Here is a 14,706-nt window from a genome sequence, read left to right as displayed (position 1 = left end):
TGGCTAGAGTTTTTCATTTTTCGAAACATCTCAGATTCTTAGATTTTATCATCACTATTATGCTTTCTGAATGAATTCCAAAATTGAACCCATCATTGGGAAAAATATTGGACTAAGAGAGGCAAAAAATGTGTAAGGTCCTGATTTTCGAAGAAATCATTCCAATTTTTCTCCATTTTTGAAGTGAAAATAATGTGAGAAATTTAATGCAATGAAGTATTCGGATTTCATCACATTAGGAAGTATCTGTCACAGTTATTATCACACAATACTCATAGTCTCTAGAGTCAAAACTTCAAATCAAGTTTTCAGAGGATCATTTTTAAATCGTGTATATACATTCTCATTAATGCTCTATATAAGCAGGTAAATTTTTTAATATCCTTTATGGTGTTCAATTCATAGATTTGAGCTGTTTGAACATATAATTTCATATCAAAGTGTTTTTAAAGGTATGCTTTATTTATGTAACAAGGTTAATTTTCTTAAGGTTAATTTGGATCATGGCTAAAATTTCCGATGCCTTGACGTAGATTAGTCGTTATCTCCTAGCCCAAAGTACAGCCTTTGCAACCACATTAAACTCCGGGAAGGGCGATTTTTGTGGTTTTAGCCCACGGTCAGAAAGTTTAATTTCCTGGCGTATGTAACATAAAGCCTCGACGTCGTCTGATCTTTATATCACCTCACATCAGGTCATCGAAAACTTAAACCGTAAAAGTCGCTGTTCCCCGAGTTTAATGTAGCCAGGAAGGCCGTAAATTGGGCTGGGAGAAAAAGAAAAGTATTATATAATTCCCCGGCCAGAATGTTGAATTTACTGGCTATTTTCTGGTATTTCCTGGTATACGTTAAGTCTAGAAAACCAATTTTCTGGGTTAGGGTCGTAATATACTATTTATCATTATTTCATAAACTTTTAACACATATATTATTTCAAAATTGTGGACATTTTACGACATTACTTGGACACCATTTAGTGTTTCAAGTACAGAAACGTGAAATTTACCTAGGACCGAAAAAACCCAGGACTAGTTTTTAGGGTACAGAACCCTAAACTTGCACTTGAGACATATCTAAGAACACTCTTCATTAAATTACCTTTTTCATTAGAGTCTTCTCCAAACTAAACCGATTTTGAAGATCTTCACCTATTTTTTAGTTGTTCGGGGTATGGTCCCGTTCAAACGAAAGAAAACAAATCAAAATCGGTCCATTCGTTTAGGCGCTACGGTGTCACCGAGACAGACAGACACACACTTAGCGGCCAAACTTATAACACCCCTTTATATAGTTCGGGGGTTAAAAGTAGATTATTTTATGACAAATCTAGAAATAATTGGCGATACGATACAAGCAACTTTTCCCTATTTAGTTTTTCCAGCAGTCAGTATCTATTACATGGAAGCTAGTATAATTTGAAAAATTTGTTTCTCAAATTATTACCTGCAGTGCTATAATTTTTCATAATTATATTATTATTAACTATTTTTCATGTTATGTATGACTTGCTATAAAAAAATTTAGAATGGACGTCATAATTAAGGTATTTCAAAGAATTGATAATAAAAAAAAATTATCAATAATCGTTACAGTACCTTTAAAAGTAATAATTAGATAATCCATTTTAAAAAGCAAAAAAAAGTCCTTTCTATTTCTACTTAAATGCCTGCCAATCATTAATTTAAAACAACCTTGCTTTTAATACAAGGAGCTCGTGATATATTGAAGAATGCAGAAGTTTAATGATTTTCCTAGTTTATAATAGATTTTTATCTCATTGTTTACCATTTTTGGATTTATTTATTTTTTCAGGGTAGTCTACCCTTTAAGATGAAATGGATAAAATAATTTCAAAAATATTTTTTAAGGACGTTCCCAAAAGAATGTGTGTATGAAAATATTTGAGACTTACGTTTCAAAATTTTGAGGGTGAATTTTGTTAGAACTTGGGATAAGTAGACGAAAATTAAGAGTACAATTTTTCGATATATACCATAGTTTTTGAATTATTTATTCCTAAAGATTTAAAGAAAATCACTTATAGAAGAAATAAATACTTATTTTCTAAACACTTTAAATGTATTTTATGAATAAACGAGTACCGCTTGTTATAATAAAATGATTCACAAATCTCTCCCTCATTATTTTTCGAACCATCCGTACATAAAAAAAATTGTACTTAACATAAAGTATTGTTTTTTACGATGAAAAATTGAGAACTTTATTTGTATATATTTTATTTAAATTAATTTTATTATTATTTTTGTATTCATATTCTAATAAAGCAAGTTTTGATTTAATGAAGTGCTAGATAAAAATCAAGAACCTTTCATTTTTTTATTATTGTAATAAGAATAACCAAGAGAGAGAATAATTTAATCCTCCCTTTTATAGTAATACTTATATTGAAATCTCCCACATCTAAGCGTCTCTGTATTGGTTAAATAATTTAAAAAAAATTTTTTCTTTATAAAGACATCAAAGAGTTTTTTTAGTATTGTTTACCCAATTAAATCAATTAACAATCATTTATGGGTTTATGAGAGTCCCCTCTCTATTCTAAAGTGACATCCACTACTTTTAATGAGTTTGATTGGTCTATGAATGCACAAATCTTTCTATTTTTCCCATAGTCGCACCTCCCGAATCAGACCCCAGATCGAAATTCGGTAAAAAGCTTTTCCATTTGTCTTGATAAGCTTAATTTACTGGTATAATTTTCTTCTATCAATAATAGAACACTCTGTATAAGGTGGCATTTTTATTGACCGCAAGACATTGTGTAAACCAGAAATGATCATTCAGAACCACTTGTGTTATCGTTCAATGCATATTTAACAACGATTATTTATGTTTTACTTGTTAAATGGATAATGAAGGTTATCTGTCAAGATTATCTATCTTGAATTTATTATTTGAATAGAATTATCTACCTATATGTCTTCTTGGAATTTTTCAAAAAAATGTATATTTCTTAAGAATTTCAAAGAGACTTCCTTATTTTGTTAAAGTAGGTATGCTAAATTGAAATATTTGTTACTTGGAAAGATATTTTAAACGATATTAAACTTATTTTTAGAAAGTTTTACTATTTAGGAAAATTTTAAAATTAAAATCCAATAAATTTCGGAATTTTTAAGTATTTTGGAAAATATAATTTTTTTATTTAATAACATTAAAATTCTGCCAATTATTTTACAAAATTTTTCATTATGATTTTTTAAATTATCAATGAGTTTTTCTTTATATTCATTTGAAAGCATGTTCCAAAAAATCACATTCACCAAAAAAAATTATTTTGGTAAAAAACAAAATTTCGAATTTATTCAAAATAAAAGATACTTTTATTTTTTGATCAGTTTTAATAAAAAAAGTATTCTTGTGATTTTTTCTCTAGACGCTTAGTTTTCGAAATAAAAATTCTTGAAAAATAAAAAATTCGATTTTAAGAAAAATGTGTTATTTTTTAAATCTCTGAAGGAATTCGCTTAGCTAACGCAGCTCCTGCGCTACGAATTTTTACTTTTTTTTAACGATTTTCATAATTATTATTGAAAGTAAAAGGGTTAATTTACAATTCATGTTGATAGCTGCGAGGTATACCTAATTTGTAGTAAAGATACTAATTAAATTACCAAATATTACAAAATCGACGATTATTATTATATAAGCTAATTCGACATGAAAATAAATACAGTCAAACCTGGATAAGCTAGAAGAGCACAATCTCATTCTCGCTTATAGAGGTTTCTCACTAATCCGAGTTTCTCGCTAATGCAGGTACATGGGTAGCGTTTCTCTCTTATAGAGGTACGCAGCAATAATAAGTCACAGGAAGTACGAATGTAGTAAATATGTAGTTTATTGTAGCTATAGTTCCTCCACTGATGGAGGTCTATGAGGAAAAAACGACTCTCTCTTACAGAGGTTTCTGTTTCTCGTTAATAGAGGTTTTGGGAGCTTTTAAATGACGGGTCCTGGCTATTACTCTCACTTATCCAGGTTTGACTGTATTTTTTATTTTGTTTATTGTTAATATTACCTAAACATTTTTTCATTGTCACGTGTTTCATTCAAAAATATTAATAATTATTAAAATTAAAATGTTATTTATACTAATTATTTTTTAAATTTGCTAATGAAAAAAACTAAATTGAAGCTATTAATGCTTTTAATTAATATTTCTAATTATGTCTTATTATTTTAATCAATTGTTTTAAATATCTGAAAAATGTTGATATTAATTTCATTAAAATTATCAATCTATCGCTTTTATCATTCCAAATTAGCGGACTATGAAACTTGGCTGATGAAATATTTTCGTATTAGATGAAACTTGAAATATGAATTTGACGCTTTTGGATCTGACACACCGTTAACGACTAAGGAGTTCAATAATTTTAGGAAAACTTAAATTTTGTATTCTTCACGCTAAGAAATGTATGGCGTTTACTACAATGCTGGTATGGTATAGTGTCAGATACATATAATATCTATGTTGGCGTACATGATATTAAAGTATTGAATAGAGTAGGCATGGGAAACGTGACTTATAGAAGGCCCTCGGGCTCCTAACCTAACATACCAGTAAGACAGTGACAACCTAACCAGTGACGACCTAAAATACGAGTAAGACAGAGAGACATCTCATAACTTTTAGGGACACTGAGATAGGTCGAAGAGAAGTGTACACGTCTCGCTCCGTTCTCTATGAGCAATGCGGACTTGGACAAAGAGACACACAATAAAGTTTATGACACACAATACAATGATGACTTCGAGTTAAAATAACTCGCCCATGCCTAGAATAGAGCTTATCCACCAGAAGTATTGTGGACATCGCTAAAACGCCAACCCAGTATGAGATTGATGCCCATACTGCATTGACTCGTCTGCCATAACTATTGCTAATGTCTATTCCTTCAATACAGTATACAGTATGACATTCACATAAATACAGACATAGTGATTACCACAAAAAAATTTCTTATCATGCAGAACTTTGAACGAAATTTTCTTAGTAAATGTTAAACTAAGCGAAAAATGGTCTCATAATAAATTATAGAAAACTTTATTTCCTACAACTTAGCTTATTATAAAAATTCAAGTTTTCTTAATATTAGTCGAGAAATTTTCACAATTAAGAACTAAATAACGAACAAATAACTCAAGAGATTTGCTTCGCTAACACAATTTTCTTCAGATCGAAAAACATCAAAGCCCTTTCCGCCTTATAGTTTCGTAATAAATACGTCATTTCTGTTTGATCCAGTAATTTTGGAATACCTTGTATAGTTAATTTAATAAAAAAAAGAGGTTGTAAATAAACATATTCTTATTAAAGATGGTATTTCACGCATTTTTCTTGGAAATATATCCTTAAATGGGAAACTTATATAATCGAGTTTATATTCTTGTTCAACCATTTATAATTTCTATGAATTTTATTATTTACTACAAAAAGCATTAAGATATTAAGAATATTACGAAGACAAAGATAATATGATATTTTATATACATGACTTTGAAATGAGATCGGATGCGTAACCATTTGCTAAGAAAGGTTACTGTTACATTAAAAGAATAGGAAAATAATAAATGTTAAACTATTTATGACAATATTTTTAAAAAGAAAATTCATATTCGTCTAAAAAATGAGGCCGAGTTCGTAAATGAGCAATAAAGGTCAATTAGGTCTTGGGTCCGTAGGACCCACTTGTAAACCGTTAGTTCTATCTCTAAAAGTTTAAATTTTAGGACCAAACTTTGGTGTTCGTTTGCTTCAAAACTATAAAAGATAGGTAGTTGAAAATTTGCTGCTAGCTTCAACTATTGGTTTTTCGAACAACAAAATTCTAGAAACACTTTCTTAAACTCTTCTTTGGTTTCTGAAACTCTGCTTTGGTTTCTTAATCTCTTCTTATTTATAAAAAAAATTAATGCAAGCACTGATATTCATACCTTTCTATACATGGTATTTCAACAATTAACTCAGTCATATGTTTGTTTTCACTTGTTTTTTATCTAATCGATTTTATCTTTTATCTAGTCGTTGTCGGATACTTTTATCTCTATCCACCGAACGCGCAGATAAGTTCCAAAACTATTATAATAATAATACCAAAAATATTATTGCAGGTAAAAATGTCTTAGGCCAAGAAAATCATTTTTTCTTGGTGAAATCAGGAAACTGATTTATCTAATTAATGTGGAGGAAATATTGATAACGTTTTCTACTTATTTACATATAGTATATAATTAGTATCGCAGACCCCTCTTAAATTTTTATCAGCATGTTTTTAAAATATGCAATTAATTAAATTCATATTTTTTTTTTTTTAATCATTTCCATTTTTATTCCCATAGTAGCACATGATTATGTATGTTTACGCGACGATGTAAAGATATATGATATTTTCAAAATATTATAATAAATATTCTTTCATAATTTTTTGATTTATTAGTTTGACCTTTTTTGCTTTTACTCGTACCAACATTTTTATATTAATTTATTTTTTTGAATTAAATAAAAATAACAAATTAATTTTATATTCATTAATAGAATAATTCAAAATTTTCCATGGACACAAAGTACACACAATTAATATTTTAAAACTGAGGGTTACGAACTTGAAATGTTATCATATTTATTATATTTCAATAAATTTTACGATTTTCTTCTGGAATCATTGAAATTCCTTCCTCAATTAAGAAGCTAATATTCTAGAAGTGGACAGCCAATTGTATGGATATCTGAGGTCAAACCTCAAGAATTTATTTCCTGAAATAATAAATTGTTGTATTCTTGGATAAATTATTATATTTATTGAAAAATTATTATAGTAATTAATATTTCTGTGCAAAGATTGGAAAATTTTCCATCATTTTACTGTACTAAAAAGTAGAAAATAATTAAATAAATAAAACTAAATTATTATACAAAATTTTCACTGTTTATTTTTTTCATTTTAAATAAATTAAACTAATATTGTTCAAAATTATTCTAATTTATTTAAAATTAAAAAAATAAACTGAAAAAAAAAATTGTCAATCGATATGAGGTTGTCTCAACCTCATCGCGAGATCAAATATGGTGATTAGGGCCACAATTGTGATACAACTACCGTACGGAGTTGAGTGATGAATTTGACACAATCGCATCAGTTGTTTGTATCAATCTTTTTTTGATTAGTTCTACCACTTATAAATGTTATAACAAAATACTGATGTAATTGACACAGCCACATGAGCAGTATTTAAAAAAAATTAGATTTCTTCAAGTCGGGCTTGAATCACCTATAGATTATTATTAACTTTAGTGTTTTAAGTTCACCGCTGTACCAACTGGGCTACCGATGGTTGTTATATATGAATATTACTTCAAAATCTCTGTAAATTAGTAACAACGATCTTCATGTAGTTGACACAACTACACATTTGCTAGACTAATAGATATGTGTTCGTAGTAACCAAATCTTATATTTAAAGCAAACGCAAAGAAATTTTCTTTTAATTCATCGATTAGCTTTATTTACACGATTATATATTCCAATTAAGTACAATTTTATTTTTCATCAATAAAATGCATGACTTTAAACTAAGATCAATCTCTTTCATAGAAGTAATGATTTTGTTTATTTAGCTTCAGTGATTTTGTATCAATTAATTCATATTTTAAATTCAATCCCATTCTATTGTAAATACAAATATCATACATAAATACGTCTGTACTTACATACAGACATACAAACATTGCAAGTTAAATAAAAGCTTGTAAAAAGCCTCAAGAACTTTAAGAATATTTGTGTGAAATGATTTATACGAATGTCGTACGAGTTTATACATGTCAGTTTTATATTTCACTTATTAATCATCTTAAAAAAAGTTGATGTCTGTCCAAAATGTCTACGGAACATCATTTTATACAAAGCATTGAATTGTTCATAGTATTTTAATCATCTGCTGTGAAATATTTATGTCACCTCTGTGTACAAAATATAAATTGTTTTCAAAAACATCTTGACGGCACTTTCGAGGAAGTTAAAAAATACTACACAAAAATTAATTTCTATCAAAATGTTAAGTTAATCGTAAATAAATCATTTGTGATTAGCTTACTCTAGAAATTACCGTTGAAATTCGATATCAAATTAATCTTGGACAGAGTTTTTGGCCGGAGTATCCCATAATTTTTTCCTGTCCGGCAAAATTTAAACTCAGAAGCCGGCCCTGTGCTATATATTAGCGTGCGATAAAATGTTTTTTCTTCGAAAAAAGTTATAATTTAAGACATAAGCTTAACCAGATTATATTTTAGAAGGCAGCCACATCAGAGATTTTTAGCTTACGGTAGTTCCATTGTTTGAACTATTGTAAGATCCACTTTTCGACAGAATTTAATGAATTTTTTTCACAGGCTAACAACAGGGCATGGTATTAAAATTCTAAAGTTCAAGAAATCTTGACCGTGTAAAAGTCTAGATATTTAATGCTCAATTTTGATCAATTTACGTCAAAATTACCGAAACTTTGAATAATCCCTATTCTTAACTTGTAAAAAAAATCAATTAAATTTTGTCGAAAAGAGGGTTACACAATAGTTCAAGAGCAATGGAACTACCTTAAGAGACAGCAAATACAACAAACTCTGCCCTAGGCAAATAAACTCAGTTAAATGTCTAAACAGTTCAAATACAGGATAGGGCAACAGGCTATCCCTACTATTTCCACGGTATGTCCACAAATAAGGGATGACAATTTAGCGATTTCATTCAATCGCAAACGCTTGAATTAACTTCACATCTGCCATTGTAATTTGCATATGGAAGTCATGAAAAATCATATAATTAGAAACATTTGTTTTCATTTATTTTCCGTTTACTACATTTCCTCGATTGCGTGAATTTATTCTATTAAAAAAATAAATAATAAATTTATTCATAAAACTTTTATATAATTTAATAAAACATTTTAGGAATAATTTAAATAATAATTATGTAAGTTTATTGAACTAAAATGACTTCATTTTTAGACAAATTTTAATTGTTTTGTCAAATAAATTCAATGTCTATAACAAATATTTTAAAGTCTGCTGTCTGCGTCTATAAAACTTCTCAAAGTCGTTAAAAATATTCGTACTTGGTACTGAAATCATCAAAAATAGATTATTTTTTACTCTGGAGATGATGTTACTGATCTTTCAATCCCAATAGAACGCTTAAAAGCTTGTCTTTTATCCTTTATTATCTTTTTTGTATAGGTGGCTTTTTATTAAACTTCACTGCTAATTTTTTATACCATGTATATGAAATATATCAAGATATACTAAGTTTAGTCCCAAGTTTGTAACGCTTAAAATGCTATGAACAAAATTTTGATATGCGAGTGTTCATAAAATCAATTAGTCCATTTCCGGTTGTCTGTCGTCTGTCATCACGATAACTCAAAAACGAAAAGAGATATGAAGCTGAAATTTTTATAGCGTGCTGAGGACATAAAAAGCGAGGTCGAGTTCGTAAATGAGCTACATAGGTCAATTAGGTCTTGATCATCTTGTAAACCGTTAGAGATAGAACAAAAGTTTATAGTTTATAAAAAAAAAATGTTCCTTATAAAAAAATAAACAACTTTTGTTTGAAACATTTTTTCGTAAACAACACTGTTTATCCGTGAGAGCGCAAATTATGCGCACAAATTGTATAGTATGTTTTATATGGGAATATCAGTATTATATATGTGTGACATGTATGTATATGTAATGTGATCGAGTAATCAACATTTTCTATTTATGGTATTTCAACGATTAACTCAGTCAATTGTTTGTTTTCATTTGTTCAAACATGTAACCAGTTTTATTATGGAAATCGTGGAAATTTAAAAAATTTTAAAAAATCTTTGCAACTATCTAATAATATCTAACCCGAAAATTTCATTCACGTTTCCGAAAATAACAATTAAAAATTAACTAGAGAAATTAATTGATTAGAATGATCCAAAAAACATTTTCGGGTGGATTAGAAAAAGCTTCACAGAAAACCATTTTCCTCTGGTTTGGCGGGGTCCTTTATTTGATATAATTTCAACGATTATGCGTTATTCAAAGTTACATAAAGTCAAATAAAAGGTACATTTTTAATATTATAATGGAATGACGCGTCAAAAATTCAATTTTTACAAGGTTAAATATTCTGTTGAATTTAATATATTATTAATCATTAAAAATAAATAAATAATCGATATTAAATATACAAAATTATTATAATTTATCTTGAAGTCAAAAATACAATAAATTTCAATAATGATTAAGTTTGTAAAAAGAAATTCTATTCAATTTTCAATGATGAAGTTTGAGTAACACTGACCAAGTAATAGAAATATTAAATCGTTTAAAGTAATTCAGGTTACATATATTACGAGGATGTTGGCAAATTGCCATAAAAGTGTATCAGTTTTTTTTTTAAATAAAAACGTTTTTCAAAGGTGAATTATTACACTGATCAGGGTCGAATTAAGTCCTCCAGAAAGACAAAAATTAACTTACCATTTTTAATTGAGGATTTCTAATCTTAATTTTTTTAATTCCCTTCACAAACCCAAGAATAATTTCTAAAAAAATTTTTTTGTTCAGCAATACCCAGTTTAGGTTAGGCTAGGTTATATTGGCTGTCCATGAAGGACACGCTTAGGCTGTAGAGCCAATTGCGATACCTTTTCCGTTAATAATTTCATTTATCAGCTTCTCAAGTATTTTCAAAGACTGAGTGCACTTCCTTCATGCATATACCATTAAGTTAATTTTTGTTGTCACGGTGGGAATCGAACTCGCTGCCCTGGGCATACCGCGAACGGAATTGATTACGCCTTAACCAACAGATCTACTAGGGCTGACACCAGTTTTAAAAACCAAATCTACTGAAGCAGTTTTGTTTCAAACCAGTCTCCAAATCTTTTCAAATCGAAATCCGAGCCTGGCGTAGACAAAATGTATATATTTTTTTTAAAATATAATCATCATTCGATATGCTCTTGTCTTCATTTGTGGGTGTTTCAAAATAATAAATTGCAAACCATCATAATTGTACAAAATGTAACCAAAGTTACAGAATGTCCCAACGCTGCGCGTGAATAGTGGCATTCGCGGGAGTCCACTTTAAAATTATCATCTGCTTCATGCACTGAATTTTCTATTTTTATTTTTTGCAAAATAAATATTTTGTAGTATCTAAACACACGTGAAATTAAACGTGATATCAATTATATCAATTCAATTAATATAAATAATTAAAAATTGTTGTTTATATGCAAAAATTATAAATTGAAATGGTATAGTTCATTGAATTTACATTACGTAATACTGCATGGGGGCTTGTTCACTGAAAATAAAATTTGAAAATATTGGATGAACAATCGAATATTTACGTATTTATATACATTGAAAAACTGTAAGTTACATTCAAATTAGTGTAGCCGTTTAAAATTTGTTAATATCTTTTATCGGGGATTTATCAAATTTCATAAAATTTACTAGATACTTCTCACCTATTTCTATGCAACCATAATGTTCTACAGCGAAGCGTGCCAGGGCACAACCCTAAAATAAGGGTTCAGCACCAAAATAATAAAACCGATCAAATTGTGAACAAAAGGAGGATAATTGACGGCATACGAATTGAAGGTTATAACACAATAAGCTTTGTATTTAAAATTGAAGTTGTTCAGCAAAGCGGGTAGTTCACAGCTAGTTGTTTATAAATTGATTTATAGTCATCAATCGCCTCAAAAAGTACTCCGATTTATAATAAATTTGGGATAATTTATTACATAGGACCCCTCACGAAAAATGTAATAAAAAATTGTGGACAAGCCCTATTGTACTTCAATTTTCAATTTTGATATGATTACAAACTTAGTGACGATATTTTTCGTTCATTTAAATATTAAATAATTAATTTTAGTTTTAATGTTTCCTTTTAAATTAAACGTATTTTGGTGACAACATTGTTGATTTAATACAGTTTTGCCAAAATGTATCAAATTTATAATATTTTTCTTTTAATTTTTTTACAAATGGTAAGATATTTATTTTGTAAATGGTAATATCCTAGGGGCAATTCATTAATGACGTAAGCATAATTTTGACGATTTTGGACATCCCCTCCTCCACGTAAGCATACATAAGATTTTCCGAACCGCCTCTCTTCCATCTAACGTAAGATTCAATCTCCGTTTTGCGGATAATAAAACGTTGTTAGAAAAGGATCAGTTGCACTAAAACTCACAGTTTGACTTTCAAAATGATGATCAAAGATGGAGCAAAAAAGTCAGATTAATTTTAATTTTTTTAAATATATCTTTGTAAATTATAGCTCATGTGTTATTTTAATGTATGAACTATATTGTTGTACAATTTTATTCAAATCCATTCGGTAGTTTTTGCGTGAAATCGTAACAAACAAACAAACAAATATCCTTACTTTCACATTTATAATATATAGGGAAGTAATTCCTAAAGATGAGAATTGTATCATTACCATTTTTATTCCAATCGCATCCAATTATTATTATTACAATAAAAAAACAAATATACTGCAAACAAATTAAATAACATATAATTATTAATTATTATATTTAGAAAGTTATATTTTAATCTCAATAGTTATCATGAAATTTCTAGAAAAACATTAAAAGTGTTATTCTGTAATTATTGTTATGTATTAAGATTATTATTAAATCTTTTTTTATTGAGTAATAAAGATTTTCGTTATTAATAACTATTATTAAAGTTACAATTTTTTTAATGGAAAATTATTTTGATTTTTTTTTAATGAATTAATTAGCTATTAAAGAGTATTATTAATTATTAGTTGTATAAATACAAATAAGTAATATAGACTTGGAGACAGAGGCACAAAAGTTTTAAGTAATATGCTACGATTTTTTATTAGATGGAATTATATCATAATGGAAAGGAAAATGATGGTCTTTAATAAATGGAAAGAATGATTTCTAATTGTTTGAGCTAATCATTTTCGAAAAGTCATTCACGAAAATCATACTACTAAATTTTTTCGACGGTTCCAAATATATAGTTCCAATATAGCGATTCCAAAGCGATATTTTTACGGTAATATAGTGGCTATTTGGAATCTTCGAAAAAGTGGAATATGCTCATTTTTTCGATAATTACTGTTGGAAAATGATTAGTTCTAAATTCACATATAAAAAATAAAATTAACTGAATCCTCAACGACCTGCGTTATGACCATCATTTTTCTTTCAATAATTACATAATTCGATTTACAAACGGTTGCCATACTTATACATCCAACTCGTAATTACAGCAAGAGTGAAAAATTATAAAAAAAAGTATGATAAAAATAATAATTTTGAGACTGCTGCTGAATTCGAACTAAGTAATCACTAAAATAACAAATAATTTAGCCACGTCTCTATTGACTGAGCTGGTATAACTTGAATGACTTGAAACTTTGTGGTTCTGTCTCCAAGTCTAGTAAAATTTATCAATTAATTTTAATAAAAAATATCTTAATGCGCAATTTTGTAAATAAAATTCATTAAATATATTGTAATGCAAATTCAAGGATATATAAGTTTATTGTTAATTTAAGTAAATCCAATTTAATTATTCGGATTAAATTTTTTGTAAGTTTTTAGTTAATTAATTAAACAAGATCGATCAATTTGATAAAATATCTGCATGAAAATTGTATAACAGTTGATAATAGCGTTTTACACGTGGTTGGAGCGTGAAGAGTGTATTGGAATTTTATAGTACAATCTAATCAAAAATTAAAAACTTTTATCTATAAATTGATTATTTTTTAGATATAACTAACACTAATAATCAGATTTATGTAATTATTAATTTACTAAAAATAATCAATAATAGTCTTTTGGCACTGCCGATCTTGGCGGACATAAATTTTCGTGAATTTTTTTATCTTTTATCTTAATTAATATATTTACAAAACTATCCGTCAGACTAATTTTATTAAATTTTAACGTAAATATAAGATTTTATTTTTTAAAATAGAAGTTTTTCACTTTTTAATTTATAAAAAAGATGAAAACATTATCGAAAAATATGCGTTCATTCAACATTTGCTATTCGCAACATGTTAAAATTTCATTTTTTAGTGGTTAATTACAATAAAACTCTGTCAGATTTGTGTTGAAAAATTTATTTTAATGAGTTAGCAATTAATAATAATATATCAATAATTCAAATTTCTATAACTTTCCATAATGTCCGATCAACCTTAATTTATTGTGAATGTTCCAAAAATAAAAAAACTAATTCCTTGTGGAAAAACCTTTGAAAATATGATTTTTGGAATCTACGAATTTGCTAATTTTTCAGACCAAAAAATGTTGGTTTTTTTGTTTGAAAATAATAATATTCTTTTTATAAAATGTTTTAATTTTATATAATTTTTTTTTTTAATTCAAAATTTAAGGAAATTACGTTTTATTGTTTGTTAAACAAAAAAAAAAATCAATAGTAATTATACCTAGCTAATTAATAAATCGATATCCATTATAGTTTAGAATAAATATTGATTTTCATTTATTTGAACAATAAATAAGTAATGTTAACGCAATATTTCTATGTATCCATCCAGTGGTGGATTTAGATCATATAATTATTATATCTTACCTAGTTTTATTTAAAAAATGGTGTAT

General features: G+C 27.5%; 1 protein-coding gene across 2 annotated transcripts in view; it reads left to right on the top strand.

Annotated features, from left to right (window-relative positions):
• The window catches only part of LOC123290961 (oxidative stress-induced growth inhibitor 1-like), a 56,959-nt gene that overhangs the window by 28,092 nt on the left and 14,161 nt on the right, over nucleotides 1-14,706 (top strand). The window lies entirely within an intron of this gene.

The sequence above is a fragment of the Chrysoperla carnea genome, chromosome 1, assembly GCF_905475395.1.
Source record: "Chrysoperla carnea chromosome 1, inChrCarn1.1, whole genome shotgun sequence".
NCBI lineage: Eukaryota > Metazoa > Arthropoda > Insecta > Neuroptera > Chrysopidae > Chrysoperla > Chrysoperla carnea.
This window is presented reverse-complemented; position numbering and strand designations above follow the sequence as displayed.